At 45.5% G+C, this 18,565-nt stretch overlaps 1 long non-coding RNA gene across 1 annotated transcript in view; it reads right to left on the bottom strand.

Annotated features, from left to right (window-relative positions):
• The window catches only part of LOC129381736 (uncharacterized), a 28,110-nt gene extending 20,268 nt beyond the window's left edge, over positions 1-7,842 (bottom strand). The window contains exon 1 of the long non-coding RNA XR_011891349.1: positions 7,772-7,842. This is a non-coding gene — a long non-coding RNA (uncharacterized lncRNA). The remainder of the gene's footprint in view (positions 1-7,771) is intronic.
• Between the last annotated feature and the right edge of the window lie 10,723 nt (positions 7,843-18,565).

The following is an 18,565-nucleotide window of genomic DNA, read 5'->3' as shown; positions in this document are numbered from 1 at the left end:
TATCGGCGCAGAAAAACATTCGATATATTGTCAGGACCAGGGGTTGATTTGGTTTTTAAGTTAAGAAGCATAGAAACTACGCCAGGTACAGATACAAGGTCCGAGTTTGCAACGGACAAAGAAAAAATGGGAATCGATGTATCACTTGTATTTGCAAAGACACTATGGAAGTATGTGTTGAAATGCTCTGCAATACTTTGCTTTTCGACGATAAGAATGCCGCCATCCACTATTTGTTCAATTGGTTTGTTTTTTTTACTCAAATATGTCCAAAATTTTTGTGGCGCGGTACGAATAAAATTGGGCAGGGTGTGGTTAAAATATCGCCGTTTAGCATGCCCAATAGACGAGCTTAATTTAGCTCTTGCGGTTGGAATTTGCGTTATAGGGGCGTTCTTTCGTCTCCAGCGTTTAATCTTTCTTTTCAAGTGAATGACTTCCCGCGTAACCCAAGGGTTAACTTTCGCTGTTTTCTTTGTCTTGTTTGGTACAAAATTTTGAACACAATATGTGCAAAGTTCTTTAAACTTGTCCCAAAGTTCTATAACATTGTTTCCTTTAAAGTTGCTGAGGTGAAAATCTAGATAATCTAAAATAGTTTCGTCCCTGGCACGCGAAAAGTCCTTCACTACAACACTTTTTGCATTACTGCGATTGCATTTTTCCAAGCAGCATGAAAAACATACCATTTCATGATCAGATATGCCGCGTTCAACAGACACTGATAACTTTTCGACATTTCTATTCACAAACACAAGGTCAAGTATTGACGACGAAGATCCGTATACCCGCGTGGGTAAAGTTACAACTTGATGTAAATTGTGGCATATAATTATATCACGCATATAATTGACATGGGGAGTAAGTTCAGTGCAAGAAGTATTATCCTCCCAATTAACTCCTGGAAGATTGAAGTCTCCTAACAGAAATATTTTTTTTTGTGTGTGAACGAAGTGATATGCGTACGCAAATCACTCATGAATTGAAGCGGTGAACCGGGTGCTCGATAAACGGCAAACAACAGGAAAGATTGTCCCCAACAAGAAATTTTTAGGCTAATAGTTTCTATATCGTCAGCCTGACGCAAAAGAGTGGACGGCATATTTTTCTTTACCAGTACAGCTACCCCACCTCCTCTCGTTGGTCTGTCGCGTCGAAAAACACGATAAGAAGGCGGGAACACGACTTCATCTTCTATTCCGCTGTGTAGCCATGTTTCAGTTAGAACAACTATATGCGGACTATAACCTATAATAATAGCCTCAAGTTGATCACATTTATTAACGATACTACGGGCATTGATGTTTATAATACGGAGTTCTTTATTATCTGCATGGTGAAGTCAGTCTTTCTTAGAATTGTTGTACTTTCCAATTTTTACTCGAGCGTTTTCCGTATCATCCCAAACAAAGACGTTATTATCAATGCGTAGTTTTTCGTGAATTAAGTTTACTTTCCTTTTTTGTTGTCTTTCCTCTGAAGCACTGTGCCACAGAAGTTTACGCTTCCTGAGCGTATCTCGCGAGTAGTCATTTTGTACAGATGTATTGGAACCTTTTAGTTTGTAAGCATTTTTCATAATCTGGTTTTTTTCTTCGTAATCCTGAAAGTACAAGATGACTGGTCTGTAATTGCCAGACCGACCAAGACGGTGAATTCTGCCAACTGATTTACATGTGACTTCAAGTTTAGTAGAAAAAATTTCAGTTAGAATTTTGTTCCGCAAATCAGCCTCTGTTTCATTTTCGTCCTCAGGCACGCCAAAGACCACTAGATTTGAGCGTCTACTCCTGTCCTCTAAGTCAGTAATCTTGGCCTCCAAGGATTTTACCGTTCGTTCAAGGCTGTCCACGCGCTCAGTTTGCTTTTCTATTTCTAGGAAGCGGGAATCCCACTCCGCAAGACGTTTTTCCATATTTGTTTGCTGTGTTCGGAGGGCTGCCACATCCTCAGCTAGTTTATTCTGACCTAAAAGCAACTTTTCCAGCAACTCGCGAGTGCTAGACTCCTCTGGGTTAGGGCCTGGATTTACTTCAACGTCTCCGCACAAGAGAAGCAAGCACATACAGTACACATCATAAGCCATTGAGACACAGTGCTGTGGGCACGGTAGATAACGGCAGTCACTTTTTATGGAGCTGTAGTAGGGACTAACCTGCACAAGGCAGAAGAATGGCTTGTTAGGCCACATGCTCGTTCCAAGTCCACCGTGCCCACTGAAGTTGAATGCTTGTAGCTGCTGGTTTATAGCTCGATGCGGTGAAGTCACGTGAGGGCTAGATGGCGCTGTTGGAACGCCACGAGGCAGTGAAGATATGATGCCAGGGAATCGAGGCGCTGAGCACTGCGACGATTGTGACGCAGCTGTAGACTGGGATTGCGTGGTGGTGATAAGTTCGATGAACTGTTCGTCTTCTTTCGCTGATCCGGCAAGCCCAAGAACAAGCACCTGCACAAGGCAGAAGAATGGCTTGTTAGGCCACATGCTCGTTCCAAGTCCACCGTGCCCACTGAAGTTGAATGCTTGTAGCTGCTGGTTTATAGCTCGATGCGGTGAAGTCACGTGAGGGCTAGATGGCGCTGTTGGAACGCCACGAGGCAGTGAAGATATGATGCCAGGGAATCGAGGCGCTGAGCACTGCGACGATTGTGACGCAGCTGTAGACTGGGATTGCGTGGTGGTGATAAGTTCGATGAACTGTTCGTCTTCTTTCGCTGATCCGGCAAGCCCAAGAACAAGCACCTGCACAAGGCAGAAGAATGGCTTGTTAGGCCACATGCTCGTTCCAAGTCCACCGTGCCCACTGACCTGTGCCTGACCCTGGACCTGGGAGAGTTGCCCGGAGGAGCTGCGCAGCATCAAGCCCGTAGCCTCGACGGACACGCTGGGGAAAGTCCGCTTGAAGAGCTTCCCGGCCATTACAGTCACGCTGGCCCCCGTGTCCAGCTCCATGGAGATGGGGTGCCCGCAGATTTCGACGGTCAGCATGTATGGCGGCACAGACGACGGTACAAAGCCTGTGTGCCACATGTCGAAAATCGGCGGGTCCTCGGCCACGACGTGGAGCCTGGCCGCGGAAGAACTTGAGCTTTCTGCCGCATGCCTCCGCCGCGTACCCTTGCGACGGCTACCCTGGCCGCGGGCTTGTGTTGTACCTGGGCTTGAATCAGGCTGCTGCTTGCTGTTCGTCCTCCCACTTCGGCATGCACGTGCCAGGTGCCCAGTTTTCCCGCATGTAAAGCATTGTGCTTGAGAGAACTGGCACTGTGAAGGGGAGTGGGCACCACCACAGCGACAGCAGGTACTGCCCTTTGTCGCGAATTTGTTGACCGCCGCTTCCGCCGACGGTGAGCCAGTCGCACGGGAAATCTCGCCGGCGTCCTTGGCGGCAGCTTCAATTGCCAGCGCTGCCTTCACGGCGTCTTCCAGCGACGGGTCGGGAAGCTCCAGGAGTCGCGTCTGCATGGCGGGGTTGTTGATTCCGCAGACGAAACGGTCCCGGAGCAGCGAGTCCAGTTGGTCCCCGAAGGCGCAGGCACTCGCTAACCCTCGTAGCGCAGCAACGAATTGCCCGAGGGTCTCTCCTTCCCGGCGGCTCCGGTTGTTGAAGCGGAGACGCTCCATTAGTGTGGACGGTGCTGGGTTAAAATGCGAGCGCAGTATGGCAAGCAGCTCACCCAGCGTCTTAACGTGCGGCGTGGCTGGCTTCAGAAGGTCGAGCAAGAGGCTGAAGACGCGGGTCCCGCAGCTGGCCAGGAAAATGTCCCGCTGTTTGGCCTCGGGTGTGTCGTTTGCCCGGAAGAACACGTGGACTTGCTCCTCGTAAATTTGCCAGGTGGACCCATCTCCCTCGAACGGCTCGAGCCTTCCGTACAGCGGCATGGCGACAGCAACGGGGGGTGGTGTTTCGCCGCTCGCGGTGGCGTGCGACGCTCCGTAGCTACTCGTCGCCAGCTTCGTCGCTAGAGTCACGAGGATCCCATCCTCGTCGCCAGTGTCACGATCCACCCCAGGTCGTGAACAAGGGAGGGCTTCTGGCACCCTCCGATAGCCGGACGCTCCGCAGCGTGGTGGTGCTGAATGATTACTGACCGGCGAGCCGCCGTGCTCGTCGGTGTTTATTGTGGCTCGGCGACCAATGTTGCCTGCCGAGCTTTAGCAGGCCACCGAGCTTGGCGGGCTAACCAAGATTATGTCCGAGGGGGCGTCACATACTTGCTACAGAGCTCAAGGTTGGTAATGAGGTTCTTAAAGATGAAGCACTCGCCAATAAATTGAATGATTATTTTGCCTCTCTAGTTGAAAGCACTTATGATCAGGATGCCATGATGTACTTGCCCAGTCCCCTTACACATTCATTGTATATTGATGAGAATGATGACAGATGTTTTAAATGTGTTCAAAAATTTTAGGCGATCTAAAAGTGAGGATGTGCACGGATTAAAAATACAACCAATTCTTTTGTTATTGACCTGCTCACCCCTTGCCTCACTCACATATACAACATCTCCCTAACCTCTGGCATTTTTCCTCAGCAGATGACAATTGCAAGGGTAGCTGTGGTGTACGAAGGCGGAGAAAGGGAAAATTTAAGTAACTATAGACCAATCTCAATTCTTCCACTGTTTTCAAAAGGTTTACAAAAATTGTTCTCCTTAGGATGACTGCCTTTTTAAACAAATATTCTGCTTTAACACCATGTCACTATGGCTTCAGGTCAGGCTGCTCGACTGAAACTGCTCTTCTTAAACAAAAAGAACTAATTTTGAAAAATGTAGAGGCGATGAAACTAACTTTGGGAGTATTCCTTGATTTCTCAAAAGCTTTTGACACAATTAACCATGGAACACTGTTAGCAAAATTGAACTGTTATGGTATACGCCGAATAGTTTTAGATTTAATTAGAAGTTACATAACCAACAGAAAGCAATGCTTATCAATAAATCGAAAATTATCTTCGTTTAAACTTATTAAGCAAGGTGTGCCTCAAGGTAGCATATTGGGACCACTTCTAGTTATCATTTATATAAATGACATTGTGAATATGGATGATCGATTAACTATATTATTTACGCAGATGATACTAGTTTATTCTTCTCAGGAACTAAGGAGAATGAACTCATCAATTCTGCAAATGAAATACTTCACAAAATATATAACTGGTCTGTAAAGAATTCTCTCCAGTTAAACTGCTCTAAGACAAAAGCGGTCCTCTTTAGAGCGAAGTCCACGCCTTGTGATCTCACCCAGTGCCTCACACTCAATGACACAAAAATAGAACTTTCCACTACAGTAAAAACATTGGGTGTTATCTTTCATGAATTGATGCTATGGGGCCACCACACCGACTACTTACGAAATAAACTTAGTAGAGCGTTAGGTATGTTGCGCAGATTCCAGAGGCTACTACCAATACCCCAGATACTTATGGTTTATAACGCACTATTGGCTTCTCACCTGCGTTGTTGTAACCTCGTCTGGTCAAATAGTACTAAGAAATCATTAGGTAATTCAGTTTCAGTTGAAAAGAATGCCTTAGTTGCTATTTCAGATTTGCCTTATAATGCACATACGCGTGATATATTCCGGAAGTTCAATATTTTATGAGTAGACCACCTTTACGAGTATCAACTTACGTGTTCTTTTAAACGGAACATGATTAAGGGTACTAATCATATCATAAACATCGCGAACTTGCAGCGGAATTCTTTTCGCCTAAATCGACATACTGAACACTTGGAAGTCCGCGCCCTCGGACTAACTATGGCCTTCAAGCACTCTCCTACTGCCTTCCCTCAACACTTAACAAATATAGCCTAAGTGATGTAAACATACGCCATATATCCAAGAGCACATTACTGCAAAACTTTCTGTGAATGTTAACTTTTGGTTTGTTGGTTGAACAGTATTTCTTTGCTATTTCAAAGTTGTCATTTCTGGTTTTCTTGCATATATGTATGCGTATATGCATGTGTGTATGTATATATATGTTTAAATGTTTTATATATATGAGTCGCTCAATATGTATATATTAACCCTGCCACAAGTATGTACGACGAATTTCTTGCCATGTTGCTGCCTGTTCATGGGGAGGTGGGACTAGTCAAGCTGCCGTTATGCAGCTTTTATCCTGCCATTCCTACCGCTTTGTATACATCAGTGTACTTATGTGGTAAAATAAACGTCTTCTTGAAAGAAATGGGAAAGGGGTAGTTCACGTGGCAATATCACTTAACTATGGAACGGAAAGCCTCCAAGCATGGTAAAAGTGTGGACTGTAGCGATAGCTCTGCAAGTATTGTAGCTAGGTCCACATCTTCCTTATAATGGCGCAGAAATTGCGTGAAACTCAAAGGAAAATGCGAGAGACCTAAAAGGCGGAAATTATGGCAGAACCCTCCTTAGGACGACTATGGACGCTACTGCAATTAGCACTGAAACTGCCGGGACACGCCGTATTTTTGAATGCGTCTTTATTTACAATATGACGAGGGGGGAGGTGAGTTGGCTAAGAATGTTTACGGCATTACTGCAGCCACATGCCTTATTATCTATGTCTTTGTACGCAAAAGAAAACACTCAACGCGGATAACAAACCAGAGGAACTAAAGACTTGAATTTCATCTTTGAATTTGAATGATGTACGGTGTGATAGCATAGGTGTGTATTAAGGAACTCATTTTTATTGTATGGCATTCTCAACTTAATTAGTCGCGCCGTTAAAGTCGCAACGTTCGTCAGGCCTACAAAAGCGGTTGCGCAGATACTGGCAGAACTAATAATGCTTGACGTATCCAAGGGAAGCTAATCACCTTACAAAAAAGAACGTTCAGGTTGGAAGGACGTGTTTCAGCATGCGTAGATTTTCGCGTTTACAAAGCATTACAATTCTTAAGTAGTGGCACACACACTAGAAATTGTTGGGTACTGCGATTGTTACTCATTCAATATGAGTAATGTTTAAGTTTGAGAAGCGCATAGTTGATATATTTCGTAAGAATTTATGGCAAGAGAGCGCAAGCAACTGCCCAACGATTTTGTTTGTCCAGCCGTTGCATTATTACAAATATTTGTCTGTTTATGCTGCGGCTGTGGCTTGGCTTGCTTGGTGTGAAAGGACTAAGAGCTCCATTATAAACTGTTTTGGCGTGCCCCCAAATTTTACACTAACTTCTGGATTCGGCCGCAGTGGGATATGTCTGCTGCTTGTAATATGCTATTGTTGAGCCATTCTCACACTTTGCCTAAAACGTGACATAACCATTACGACCCTCTGGTTTAGATATCAGAAGCGCCGCGCTAATTACACATCGAACGCGGCATTGGCATCAAAGCACATGCTTTGTCAACCAGCGTGATTGGTTTAAGGAAAACATTATCACGGTGTTAGCAGGTCAAACCCACCTGGATTTTGCTTGGCAAATAAAATTGTAGACAAACGATCATGCGATGATTCCATTTACGAGCGAATTAATCACTGAATGGAATGTAGAGTCTCGGGTTCTGCCCTCATCATTTTGTGCCTTACCAGCCCACCGATACAAGAATGAATTCTAAATATTCTAGTGCATAGGTTATGTATGAATTTGCATATAATTAGAGAAGCACAAATTTCTTAGTAAGGACAGTTATAAACTGGTTCATGCGGGAACCGTCTTGGCGGCACTGGGCAAGGGCATTCTTATACGCACAAAATGTACCGCTACCATGGTAACCGTGGGGGCTATTTGCCATGTTTGTGCAAGAAGCGAGTGACAATAGCCTACGTACCGTCGACGTTGCAGCTATCGTCGGTCGTAGGCGTGTGCGGCGTGTTCCTCTGGAAACGCAAGGCCTTGTCGGAAATACTGCAATTGTGAAAGTATTGGTCAGACAGTTACCAGCTGTGAGAAAAGGAAAGGTGAAATTATGTTTTAATAAAGCAAAGTACGGAAAAAAAAGCCTTGTTTTGTAAATGCGCCACTCGCAATTGTTTGTTCTCATTAAATACCGACTATGCTGGCTGGTATAGGACGAACAGCAGAGTCGGGGCAATACATAGTGCAAAGCACTTATCCCCGATAGATGAAACTGCGCCTTGACTTGCTCGAATGCTGTCAGTTTTACTGTTAAAGTACTTACAACGTGTTGTATGTAGTTTGCTTTACAAAATTCTTGCTCCACTTACTACAGTGATAGAATCCTAGCAATTATTCCGGAATAAAGTCTTTCCTACAGGCTTTATCACCACAACCCACTATGAAAGCATCATCTTATTACTCGCCCTTCATACATTTCATCCAGTTCTGATCACATGTTTAAAGTTGGTGTTCCATATTTTAGAACAAAAATGTGTCATGGTTCTTTTATTCATAAAACCAGCGCCGACTGCAACGACCTTCCTCCCTCCATCGCTGCCATTTCTGACGTTGGCAATTTCAAGACTGCTGCATTTTCTGCCGTTTTGTAATACCTATTATTGTATAATTATGTACTGTATTTCTTTCACTTACCACTCCTTTCTGTAATGCCTCCGGGCCAGGAAAGTATCCAAAATAAATAAATAATTAATTAATTCAATATTTAATGGATAAATAAATAAATCATGGCACATGGTCTTTTGCATGTCTAAAACAGGTTGAAATATAACAATGACACTATGCAGAAGGTTTCTGCAATTATGATGGAAACCTGCAATGATATTAGAATTATTATTGGTGCCTCCCTGAGGCGCTTTGTCAACGCCGTGGTGAATGTGGCTTTTTTTATGCCAATTCCAATCATGACTCATAGATCCGTCATCTATGAGGAATATATCAAATTTCATACCCGGCGTGGTTGCTCAGTGGCTGCTGAGCACGAGGTCGCGGGATCGAATCCCGGCCACGGCGGCCGCATTTCGATGGGGGCGATATGCGAAAACACCCGTGTGCTTAGATTTAGGTGCACGTTAAAGAACCCCAGGTGGTCGAAATTTCCGGAGTCCTTCACTACAGCGTGCCTCATAATCAGAAAGTGGTTTTGGCACGTAAAACCCCATATTAAAAAAAAATATCGAATTTCAGGTAATATTTGAAATTATGGGCTCAAATGTCTTGCTCCGTGGAATACAACCAGATTTCTGCCTCTTAGCCAAGTATTAATTTGAATACATACGAGCAAAATTACGAGTTCGAAGGAAGTAATGATGAACTACAATGCAGTTCTTAAATTTTTGTTTTCAAGCGGTGCTAAGTTTGGTTCTATGTCACTCACTGGACCCTATATAAGAACTCTTGCAATGACAAAGATAATTGTGAGAACGCATGAAAAATATCCTCAGACTGATGCGATGCTTAGCAAGAAAATAGCTGAAATGCGACGTGCAACTGCATTCGTTCACGAATGGTAAAGGGCACCGTGGTATACCATTATTCCCACTTCTTTATCACTGTGGTACTACCTCACCCCAGTTTGCTATTTAAAGAAACAATTTAGAACTGAGTAATCTAAATTTAGGCTGTCACAAAAAAAATACCTTGCTTGGCCGCACAACTCCAAGCCGGGAAAGTGTGTTTGGTTGCGCACTTGTTTTCCTTAAGTAAAACATGCAAACGGAAGAACACTCGTTTTAAACCAAGTTGTGGCTTTTCATGCACGGGGCTTACATTTTAATAAAGTAAACCTTTAAGCAGGCAGTACTCACTTGGTAAAATTGTTTTTGTTAGTTGGGAAATAACAGTATTGCTGCACACTTTGTCGAGTTTTCTAGAAAAACACTTATTATTCAGCATACCTGTTGTTCACTGTTGTAAAACTAATTCCGAAGTTTTACGTGCAAGAGCCATGACCTGATAACACGCATGCCAAATTTAGGGGGACTGTGCATAAATTTTGACCATCGAGGCTTCTGTAGCGAGCACCTAAATGAAAGTAATCAAGAGCCTTTTTACAGAGCACTTTCATCGAAATAGGGCGTTGCCATTCAGAATTGTACCCCGGACTTCGAGCTATAGCACCCCATGGCGTGTGTGCAGTGCAGGAATTCCACATCAATGAAAAATAGTTTCCTCTTTAGGTATACGTTCGCTTCATTTTCTCAAAAATCTTATCCTGAGCGCTAAACAGCCGACTTTGCGCGAAACATGGCAATATTTTCGCACCACTCTAGCATCGACGCGACTTGACATAAGATAGCCTGCGATTTCAAAGCTCATCCTGGCTGTGAAAAATGACTCCTTTTAGGTGGGAACAAGTGTACATATGTTAAAGCCTAATATATGGGTCATGTCTAAGGGCAACAGTATTCAACGAAAAAAACTGACAAGTGGTAAAGCTCACGCTGTGTAGGCGCTCAAAGTAGATGAAGCGTCCAGGGTACCGTCACGGTTTGCACTTGGTGTTGCTTTGTCCTTCATGCTTAAGTCGAGAGGCGTGTATTCGTTGCTGCTTTCTTCAGCCATGCCCGATGTTTCGATGTCGTATAACTGGCGCCTATTGTCGACTGGGCGTTGTGGAATCACCGCGCTTGCGCACTTAATGCCAAGAAAGAACGGAAACTAATAAAACTTTTGTCACTTCGCGGTTTCGTATAAAATGATACCGCATATCCGTAAAAAAACTAAAAAACTAGACGTTTGAGTCCGCCACTAATTTGACACTTGTGTACAAAATTTTGAACGCCACCAGAGGTACGCCGATTACCCGTGCTATCTATCCGCCAAATAATCTAACTAAACCAAACCTCACTTACTACGAAAAACAAGTGCATTTATCGGACGATATCGCTACTTTTCTTTCACGCTCCTCTCAAAGTGAAGTGCACATCTTGCTGGGAAGAAATTGTTGCAGGTGTAAGCGCTCGTGGAAGCGCAGGAGGTATACAAACTAAGTTAGCCCTTGTTAGCGTATGATTACCAGATGCTACAATTCTGCTGACTGCGGTTGCCCTCTCTGGCTCAGTTGAAGTGAAGCAGGTAGTTCTTATCAGCTGACGAGTGACGCTCGCTTGTTTCTGTTACCCAGAAATCGCAGTGCTGTATACCCGCTAGCACAAGCAATACAAAACTACAGCTACTTCGCACTTGGCGCGATTATTCGGTAACGAACGCTCATGCGCCGTGCATAGCCGTAACTCAGTCATGCACAGCCGAGCGGGGACAGTTTTGTGTGATTGCTCTACAGTCGTAAATTGCATTTGATCCCAAGAGCGACGAGTGTTGCTGTCCTTTAAAAAATACGTTACTTCCCAATCCGGCCTTGAAACATTTGTCGTCCACAAACTTTACCCAAAAATGAATAACAAAGAATCAAGTGTGAGCTCTTTATAACAGTTGCGAGTGTGGAGCCACAACAAATAAGGGACCGCTAGCAGAAACAAGCCGAGTCAACAGTCGTGTCAGTTTTCCCTGTGCTCTCGCCGTGAACGGATTCGCGCTCATGTTTTCGCCAACGTTTGAATTACAAGGGGGACAGGTGCCATTTAATCGTGCTTGCATTGCTTCGTTAAAATGGTTGCGGTGCAAAAGGTAGCGCCGCTGCAAACACGACTGAATACTGAGAACAAATAGCGCAAAGTTATGACGTCCATGCTTTTTGAGCTTGTTCTACATCGTCCAGGCTTCAGGGTGCTATTTGTACTTGCTGTAGGTTAGCCAGTTGAAAGTGCATTATACTGAGCATCAACAGGCTATTTTAACAGGCTATCGGCTCAGACAACGCTAATACATTGAAGTAAATTATGTCAGTATACATTATGTAAGTAAGAGGGAAAGCTGTAGCGAACGCGCTGTATGCAGCGCAAGATCACATGCAGTCTATCAGGACAGCAATCTACATATGCGATTCACTGACGTCAATTAGAAAGTTCACAGATGCTCATTAGCTGGTACAAGTGTAGTCCAGTAATTGATTTCGTCAAGAAAACAGACCGGTGGGCTAGCTGGTACTGCATAACTTCAGGCAAAGCGCAAAAAGGCACCTAGGACAACGTAAGTGAAGCACTCTGTCTTCGTTCACTTGTGTTGTCCTACGTGCCTTTTATGCGCTTTGCTTCAAGTAATTTATTTATTGCTACTACCACACACCGGTTTCATTCTTGGTTCCTAATGTGTTTCGGAAACGACATACGTGACAGTGTGACGCTATTGTACAGGCGTATGTGCTCCAAATCCACAACGTAATGGCATTTCATTGCGTGCTTTGTATATTCAAAGCTTTCTCAATAAACACTCAATAAGCATTAACATCAAATGCAAACATAGCTGGACATTGCATCAAATGCAAGCATAGCTGTAGGTTGTTCACGCACTTGCGTAAAGCTCGTAAGTACATCGCTTACTCAACCTATGTAATACTGTTGCGGTTGCGTGACAGTATCTAGTGAATACTTCGGTTTATGCAATATCTTACATGAAAATAAGTGATTGCAGTGTTTCTATTCGTTTGCGACAAAATTGATGCTTGCTAATCTAGTTAAAGACAGCCAGTAGTTGAAATCGAGGTGAAAAAATTATTGATTGTCAAGAAAAAATGTGCCGTAGCCAAAGTTGCCATTACGATGACCTGCTTGACTCAACTAAAGAATTATTTGCGATAAGCCTTCGCTTTTGGATATTTCCCCAGCTGGCTCACCAGCCTGTAATTTTATTGGCGTAGTCTGTGAGACACCGCTTTAATTTCATGAAATTTCCTTGAGAGGGTATTGGCGAAGTGTGCCCCGGGCTTTGTTTTGTTTGTTTGGCGTCTTTGTGCAATCCTCATTCAACCAGCCTTCTGCACGTATTGCCATTCGTATGCGGAAAGAGCCTTCTTAATGCGATAGCGTTAAGGGCCCCGTGTCGCAGAAAATGCGCTGGACGCGTCCTGGAGAGGCGTGCCCTAAAGCGAAATTTCGCGCTCTTACATTATTGTATGTGTATTTGCCACGCGTTCCTTATGACATGTTGTATGTACGGGTGATACTGCAAAACAATTGTATCCCGAAAATATCTAACATCTTGTCTGACATTCATCGCAAGGTATTCTCTCAGAATTTTAAGAATGACAGCTCACAAACAAACATAGTGAAACAAAACACCGACAGCACATGCCTTTTATGATAAATCTTTTTAGACTGAAATAGTAACAGTGCCAATCAATAACAGAAACTTGATAATTTTTTTTTCTTCGGTGCGGCTGTGCACATCCTCCGGGATTAGCCCACGCAAGAGGCTGCATTCCTACGACAAAACTCGCCTCCGGGCATAGCATTTCCATGTAAATGGTGCGGTTACGTATGCTGCAGTTGCCGGGAAGTGTGAGAACCAGTCAGGGTTCTTTGAGTGCTGTAGCGTTCCCCTCCTAAAGGCGAAGCTTAAGCGTCCTGCAAGTTTTTGCTGAGTCTACAATGAAATCACTAGAGTATGCTACTGCATCGTCTATGCTAAATTTGGCTGTATAATGGCGTGTTAGACATGGTTATTCTTTAAATATTCAAGGACATCTAAGTACTTCTTGTGAGTTGTGAATACGAAAGTATTAATCTCCGATTGAACGCTGTGCTTAGTGATCCTTCGGCAGAAGCACTTCGTTCCGTGACATCATATTACCTCTACCCACTGCCATAGAAACTAAAGTGGACGCCATCGAGGAGGCAGCAGTAATTTTGATGTCCCCGCATTAGTCACGCCGGGCATGGCAATGAAAATTTAGGTCCAAGTGGCCTAATATCATAATGCAGAGTGCACGGGCCTGTTATCTAGGAGGCGCCGGATTATACCAGTGGGTAAGACAGTCGGCTTCGGAGCGTGGGGTCGTACTTTCAAAACTGACTACCTCGAACGTTTTTCTTTCGAATTTATTTGCTGTTTGTACATTACTTTCTTTCTAGCGATTAGCGAGGCAAAATTTGGATGCAGGCCAGACCCTGACCTCTGAGAAAGCAGGCGCCTGAGAACGAGAATGACGTGGCGTCGCGGCGACGCCCTCTCCCCTCACGCAACACGTGTCGCGGCAGCGCAGTAGCAGGTGTTCCCTTCACCCTCTCTGCTCCTCGAGACGCGCACGTGACGTGACGCTGCAGCAAATCGGAACATAGGTGTCGTTTCGCTGCTACAGACGGCGTCTATTTTCGTCAATGGGCCATTTGACGCTTTCACATCAAAATGCGACCAATCGTCTGAAACCAGTTCTAACATAGCGACATACGGAAAAGAGGCGAGTTGCTGCATTAAAGTAAATGCTACTGGGAAGGGGTCGTTTCTAAAGGAATGTAATAGCATTCCACTCCAAGTTGTGGAGAAGCGTCGCTTGACAATCGCTAAATCAATGGAAGAATATGAATTGCTTGATACATTGAAATAGATGGCCTCTTCCTCTTCTAATAAGCTTGCACTGGAAGTCACATGTACGTGTTACGTGAGCCTACCTGTCGTACCGCACCGAGATTCTCTCTATAAATTGTGCATCACTGAACCCACTAACAATAAAAATCCAAATCTTTAATATTATGGAATAAAAATGAAGAGATGAAATTGTAATGAATCTATGAATTAAATTACTCGCTTAGACACTGCCTCGAGGGGCATTTCAAGCTGTAGATGTTATGTGACAGACTTTTCTATACAGTGAGTGTGACACCACCGAATAAGGTAGCACCATCTTAACGGTGTTTTCGGAAGATGAAATATCGCCGGAGAAAGCTTGACTGCTCTTGCACAAGCACCTTAGGCTTATATTTACATAATAGTTTTGGTAAGTCCATCAAAGCAGCGAATTAGTTCTTTTGATTTGAATACACTATCCGGAACGCCGTATTATACTAGTAAAGGAAATTGTTTTATTTATTTATTTATTTATTTACTCATTTATTTTACCTTCAGGGTTTGCACATTACAGAGGGGAGGGGCATATTACACACCACATTTAGGACTAATTAATCGTATCGGTGGTCGATTCCTCTTTTACAGCAAAGCAGTGTTGAAGGTGGTCAATTTCGTCAAGGTTTGCCACAGCGGTGCCTTTACTGGTGTGCCGGCGTTCATTGGTGAAATTTGTCAGAAGTACCTCTGTGCGACCCCCGATTAGACTGACGATATGATGTAACATGTATCAATATAACACCCTGACGGAACAGAAGTGTAGTTAATTGTTGGGCTACACCGTCCTTGTTAAACCGTTATCCGCAAGTGACGGAGAAAAGACTGCATGATAGTGGTGGTATGTAGACGTCGTCGACGACACGTAACGATGTACGTTGGGGCTCTTCGTTGTGGCTCGTGCCTGTACTAGTTGACAAGGTTATCTCGGCGTACCCTGTTTTAACCACGGCGCCGTACTCCTGTAAGAAGTACATTCCAAGGATGAGTGATCTGCAGCACTCTTTTAAAATCATAAAGGTGGCGACAAAAGCTGTATTGTCTATGTGGAGTCGTGCAGTGCCTTTTTCTGTAGGTGTCATTATCTGGCCTCCCGCATTTCAAATGTAAGGACCCATCCCTTGCATATTGAATTTATTAAGCCAGTTTATCAACTGCTCACTCATTATAGAAATGTCTGCGCCAGTATAGACAAAAGTTTTCACGTCGTGGCCCTCAATCTTCAAGAGTAGGTCGGAACTCACACATTTGTCAGCGTTCCGTTTCTCCGGCTTGCTTTGCTCATTTCTCACCAATAATGGGGAATCTGCGGCGGTTCGACGACTTGTAACCTTACGCCAGGAGGTCGCTGATTTCAATTTGCCCGCCGTGGGCTTGGAGCTCTTACCACGTCGGCGAAACTGCGACGGTTCGGCGAAGAATAAAGTAATAGAGACGGCGCGCGACCGGAGCTTAGCTGAGCTGGCTTGTTCCCGAGTGACAGTGTCGTGGAAGCGTGGATGTTTCTCTGGAAACTGTCGCGGAGTGGCAGGTGACATTTCCTGGGTGGATGAGGGCGAAAACGATAAAAGTGGCCTTGTTTGCCGCAGTGAAAACACAATGGTCAGCGATCAGCAGTGCGCCATACGTCGGTCCTGCGAAGCTGGGATCGCCTAAAATGCTCCCTCTGTATGCAGGCAGCACAAGGTGGCCGCTGGTGGTACTGCCGTACTGGCACGGTTGAAAGCGGGCGACGGACAGCGTTTGCGTATCTGTATGCGCGCGACTCAAAGCGTCTCTTGGGACACTGTTCAGGGAGTGGCTCAGGTGGTGCAAATGCTTGCTGGGTTTCTTGGCGGACAACTTCATCGACCGAAGAAGCAGTAAACTCCTTCGGTGTCACAGCTTGCATCGCAATCTCCTCGTGCACAACGTCTCTTATTAGTTGACGCAGCGAGATCCGGCCTGTCACTGTTCGTACTGCGGCTCTTGCTGGCGCATCGTCGGTCATGCGTTCGTATTGCCGGCAACGCTGCTGCAGCGCCCGCTGGACTGCTGTGTCTTTCTTAATGAATTCTTCCATTGTTGCAGGCGGGTTATGCACGAGACCAGCGAATACCCAGTGCATGTACCTTTGACCTTTGATCCTTTGATCTTTGACCCAGTGCATGAGATGGCTCAGCTTCTTCGAATCAGGCATGTTGGGATCCGCGCGGCGAAAGAAACGAGACATGTCCTCGGCAAACATCGAAACACTTTCGTTGGGCTTCTGAATGCTCAACTCAAGAAGGCGTTGGGCATTATCTCGGCGATCAGTGCTTCCGAAGGTATCAAGTAGCCGATGGCTAAATTCGTCACACGTTGTGAAATGTGCCTCGCGGTTTTGGAAGCACGTCCTTGCGCTACCTTCAAGAGGGAAGTACACATTGGACATCTTCAGGTCCGGACGCCACTGATTGACCTTAGCTACGCGTTCGTACTGGTCCAGCCAGTATTCGGCGTCTTCATACGTGTCACCGTTGAAGTTTGTGGGCAATAGATTGTTTTGAACCGTCACCTGCGTTGGACTTGCAAGCGCCATTTCCTGAGTCGGCGAGGTCGCTGACAAAGTTCTCTGCAAGAGGCCTGATTCCGGGCACAGACATTGAAAGCGGCGGCTTGCGCGGCACACAGGTGTCTCGACGCGTGGACGATGTCTTGAAGGGCTGGATGCAGGGCTACCCGCAGGAGTCGTCCCTATCATTAGGCGTAATGCGGTAACGCTCACCTCCACCAGTGTCACGGCTCACTTGAGACAAGAGGGGAGAGCGACATTTAATCGAGACAATTAGGACAAGCGCTCAGTTCAGGCTTCTTCTCATCTAGCACCTCGCTTGCACACTCGAGGTCGTCGTCTTCGTCTTCAGAGTGGTTGGGCACAGAGGATGTCACGGCAATATTTTATATCGACAACTAAATCAACGAGTAGAATACGTTTTCATCACTGAAACAAAATTCAGCGCTTTGCTGGGGCTCTGGCACGTTCCAGGATATACTGCAGTATGCCCGGTGGCATATGCGTGGACATTTCCATTTCGCTGTACAATCCGCCTTTTGTGACGCCGAACTGCGCATGCGGAACGCCCTAGCGGCTGATGACCAAAGCAATTTGGCAGGCGCGCGGCCGGACTCGACTCGCTCCTCCCAATGCGGCCGTGGCAGACGCAGCACTTGGAATAGGACGCCAGTCGTTTCTCTTGGACTCCTACAGACAGGCACATATTCGTGGCTGGCCGTTCGACACGGTTTACCTCGACGTATATGGCTACGACGCCTGCCCGTCCAGCGGGCAGACCTCCACACTAGCACACGTGCTATGGGAGTGCGGGCCGAGATACCCTAACTTTAGCAAGGAGGAGTAGGACTCACGTTCGCGTGGCCTCACTCTAGACAAGCGTATCCTGGCTGTCTGGCGTGCCCGTGACCCGGCCGGTGGGCTAGGTCGACTTACCATTCCCGACATGGGAATAGCCGGGTGCGCGACGAGTTTGCCTAACTCGCCGGAACTCCAATAAAGTAATTTGACTCACTTGTCAGCCTTGCCATTGTCGCTACCGCGTGCACGGAACGCCTTTCGAACATTATTGCCATCTAGATGTGGCGAGATGCTAATGTCGTTTCTCGTGTCTCGGATTAGGGCTGCACTTTGTGACAGGTATGTATCGACACATGCAGTTTACCTCTATTTTTGTCATTACTGATTCGTACGAATAATCTCGACGAAGACACAAATGTATGTTTGAGCGGGCGAAACAAATGATCTCTGAGCTCGTGCGACCTGGTTGAGTGAAACGCGAAGTGTTTTTTTTTTCTATCGCCTCTGTGTGTCCGTCGGTAGAACGCCATCATTTCGCAACTTCACACCGTTTACACTTACAGCTGTAGAAACGGTCAGCGAATGCCTGTTATGTCGGTGTAGTTATCTGTCGCAGCCACGCTCACTTGCACTGCTTGAATGATGTGGGAAACAGCGTGCACTGTGGAAATAGCTGACAGTGCTATTTAGCAATCGTTGCTAGTTGTCGTTCCGTCGTTCTTGTCGGCACCAAGTCAAGTGATATTTACTTGCAGAAGGCTTTTACCTTTGTTTAGCGAATTGGGATTTAGTACGGTATGTACTAAGGCTCATTTTCCTGTGGGGTGTGTTCTGGAGTGGCGCGTCTTATATTATATAACTGACACATTTAAGGGGCGCCTTCGCTGTCGCCCAGGGACCTCATACTGACACGCG

Source organism: Dermacentor andersoni, unplaced genomic scaffold (genome assembly GCF_023375885.2).
Source record: "Dermacentor andersoni unplaced genomic scaffold, qqDerAnde1_hic_scaffold ctg00000033.1, whole genome shotgun sequence".
Lineage (NCBI taxonomy): Eukaryota > Metazoa > Arthropoda > Arachnida > Ixodida > Ixodidae > Dermacentor > Dermacentor andersoni.
This window is presented reverse-complemented; position numbering and strand designations above follow the sequence as displayed.